This window comes from Chinchilla lanigera, unplaced genomic scaffold (genome assembly GCF_000276665.1).
Source record: "Chinchilla lanigera isolate Chin_1 unplaced genomic scaffold, ChiLan1.0 scaffold00053, whole genome shotgun sequence".
Taxonomy (NCBI): Eukaryota; Metazoa; Chordata; class Mammalia; order Rodentia; family Chinchillidae; genus Chinchilla; species Chinchilla lanigera.
The window spans coordinates 6,043,315-6,047,260 of NW_004955454.1; positions in this window are offsets into that span (position 1 = coordinate 6,043,315).

The window sequence follows — 3,946 nt, forward strand, 5'->3', positions numbered from 1 at the left end:
CAGCAGTGCAAAGCACCCACAGTGTGGTGGAGGCACCAAGGTGTGGCTGTCAGCCGTGCATCTCCCTGTGCTGTAGACGGCCATGGTGGCCTGCTGGGTGCCAGGCTCTGTAGAAAGGATCGGTAAGGATCACCTCAAAGCATCTCCACCAACTCAGCAAGAATCCGGAGCTCTCCGGAGCCACAGTGGCAGCCAGCTCACTCCTCCACGACTGACCCAAGGCGTGAAGTGAACTTCAGTTAACAGCGCTGTGGACAGCCTTGCTGGGACTCACACCCTTCGGATCTGGGCATTTGCAGCCACCCCGAAACACGCGACTCCTGTACGTGGCATAACCTTGCCTGGCCGTGTATGCCAGTCTGAGCGCTTTATCTGGCCGCTTCTTCCTGTGCAGCTCTGGATGTACTTTCTGCACCCACCTTGGCTTATTTTGGGGGTGAAGTTGATGTCTGCCACCAGGTGGAAAAAAAGAAAACTTTCTCTCTGAAAAAAAATTTCTTTTTGAGACAGGGTCTCCCTATGCCATTCAAATTGACCTTGAACTCACTAGGTAGCCCAGGCTGGCCTCGAAGTTACCAGTGATCCTCCTGCCTCAGCCTCCCGAGTGCTGGGATTACAGGTGCGCACCACCATGCCTGGCTCTCTCTGAAATTCGTGTATGATTCAGCACACACTGACACGAGTGTTCCCTGGTAGAGCTTCCCATCTGTGTCATCCATGGCTTCTCTGCTGCCTTGGGGATAAGGACGTCCACTCCACTCTGCATGCGCTCACATGGAGACTACAGCGTTGGCTGAATCAGGGCTGGCAACCAAACAGCAGCACCATTGCTTGTATCTTCTTAGCCCACTGGCTACTTAATGATTTTCTAACCAATTGGTGGCTTTGCTGGTTTTCTCAGGCAAATTCAGCCTTAATCCATTAAAATCTCCTGGGATTACATCAGCTGGAAGGGATGCCAATGCAGACGCATGATGCATTTTACAACGGAAGTTTCTGTCATTTTTGTATCATGTGACCAACCCACTCGTTTGAATTTTCCATCAAATGCATCGGGCTGAATGGGAAAGACAAACACCTTGAAATTCATTTCACGAAGACTTCATCACACCTAACTCTATATCTGGTTTTCTTGGTTGTTGTTTTTTGTTTGTTTGTTTGTTTTTGCTACTTGAGACAGGGTCTCACTATAGAGTGCAGGCTGGCCTTGAAGTCACTCGAGTATCCCAGGCTGGCCTCGAACTCACAGCGATCCTCCTGCCTCTGCCTCCTGAGTGCTGGTATTACAGGTGTGCACCGCCATGCCTGGCTCAGCATCTGCTTATTATAATTGTAGTGTTATAATCAGACAGGACAGAAGCCTCGTAGACGTGTTTGGTCTTTTGTAGAGGAGCTGTGTGGTGGGAGGAAAGCCGGCCCCAGCCCCTGCTCTCCAGCAGGGAGCACCCCTGCGTGAGGGTGACTTAGAAGGGGCGCTTGACCTCAAGAGCCAGGGTTTCCTTACTCAGCCGTCTACTGGCTATGTATCATGAGTGTCGCTCATTTCCACGGCCAGGAACGTGGGTGTGGAGCTGGCAGGTGCAGGGCGGTGGCCTACAGGGGTCCCTGCTGCTCCTCAGGGCCCCTCATCCCAGCTCTTCCGCATTTCAGCTCCCTAGAGACCTGCAGGGCTCTGCCGCGGCTCCAGAACAAAGGCGGGGACGCGCTGTAACTGAGCTGAGCAGAGCACAAGGCCTCCAGTGAGGTCCACCATTCACCATGTGCTTTGACACTGTTTCGCAGTTAAGAACTTAACAGCACACAGAATAAGTGATCTGCTTTAAGTTTCCGCATCAGATGAGTGGCGAAGCTGGAATTTCCACCAAGTTCTGTTTGACAGTGCAGCTGGAATCTCTGCTATTTTTCTTTTCTTTTTCTTGTTTTAATTTTTGAGGCAGGATCTCGCTAGGTAGTGCAGGCTGGCCTTGAACTCACTACGAAGCCCAGGCTGGCCTTAAACTCACGGCGATTCTCCTGCCTCAGCCTCATGAGAGCTAGGATTACAGAGGTACACCACCTTGCCCTGCAAATCTCTGTTACTTTCTCCTATTACTCATGGCTTGATTTAATCTATCTCCTTATTACTAGTTCAAAAAATTGAATGTTTTATTTAGAAAAATATGAAAACATCAAAGAATAAAAGTCTTTCATAATCCTTTCATACCACCCAAAGAAAGCCATGGTTAATATTCATTTTTTTAAAAATCCAGTCATTTTTCTAGCTTTCTTTGAACTAAATTGAAATGAGAACAAATATTTATCTGCCTGTTTATCTAAGCTATCTCCTATTTCTTTTGTGTTGTTTTGTTTTGTTTTTTGAGACAGAGTCTTGATATGTAGTTCAGGCTGGTCCTGAACTTTCATTGATCCTCCTGCCTCAGCTTCCCAAGTGCTGAGATCACAAGGTGTGCACCACTATTCCTGGCCCATTTTTTAATTTTCTAATCCTCCTTTCTAAAGGGGGCTCCCTTTTCACTGCCTGCCTCACATGAATGCACATCCTTTCTCTACTGACCCAGCTCCACAGATCTGATATTCCCAGACCTGGCATTTATCATTTAAATAATTTATTTCAAAATCTATCATTGACATGGTAGCACATGCCTGTAATCTCATTGTTTGGGCAGCTGAGGTGGGAAGATTGCTGTGACTATGAGACCAGTGTGGGCTACATAGTGAGACCCTGTCTCAAAATAAAAACAACAAAAAAACCCAAAACAACAAAACAACCCCAAAAAACCACAGATGAAAAAGCAAAAATTCTTCCCTGTCTCCAAAAAAATAAGAAGAAAGAAAAATTCTTTGAGACATTAGATTATTGGTCAGGGCTCCATGGCACAAATGCCTGCCTGGCAAGCATAAGGTCCTGAGTTCGATTCAGGAAAAAAAAATAGATACATCTCGGGATTATTGGTCATTTTGTTGTAGTGATGGCAGTTGTTTTGTTCAGAAAAACTCAGGCTGTCCTCTATTATTTAAAAATCTTGGGGCTAAGGACTTAGCTCAGTGGCACAGTGCCTGCCTGGCAAGCGCAAGGTTGTGAGTTCAGTTCCTGGTACCAGAAGACCCCGTCTCAACAAACCAAGCCAACCAACCAACAAACAGACAAACAAAAAATGGCTTTTGTAGAATGGTGGGCTAAAAATCAACATACTGAGATTTAGCATGAATAAATACAATGGCCTGCTCTTTGGATTGAAAATATGACACAAAAGCTAGGGGAGGTAGCAGAAACCTCTAATTCCAGCACTCAGGAGGCTGAGGCAGGAGGATTGCTGTGAGTTCAATGCCAGCATCCACTAGTTCAGCCTGAACTGCAATAGTAAGATTTGTCTCAAAAAAAAAAAAGTGTCATACAATACAGGCAAATCTTACGTGAAACAAAAGCTGGGAGAAGTTAAGTCAGCCATGGGTTCCCTAAAAGCCCTGAGTGGGAAGCAGATGCTAAAAGAGCAGATGTGACCTTAGAAGCTGTCTTCTTAGTCAGAAGGAGCTGAGCTCCGAAGCGTGATTGGCCTAGGAGACCCAGGCTGGTGAGGTCACATCTGTACCACTGTGCACGTCCAAGAAAGACCTGGACAAACTCAAATCCATCCCCAGAAGAGCGAGGCCCTGCACCCCGCTGGCTAGGATTGAGGCCGCTGCAGGCAGGCGTGGTCGGTGGGGGCCTTCACTGGCTTCATTCCTGAAGGGCTGCCGGGGGAAGAGTATGGCTTGTCCCGTCCCCCCCACAGGGCGGAAGCCGGATCTGTAAGGGCAAGGGGCAGCGCGAGGAGGACTTTTGTTCCGTCTCAGAATCGTCCAGCACGGCCAACTCACCACAGTGTTCTGGGAAAGTGTCCAGGGAGATGCTGGGGTCCGCACATCCGAGGGCTTCTCAGAGAGCCTCTCCTCTGGGATGAAAGTT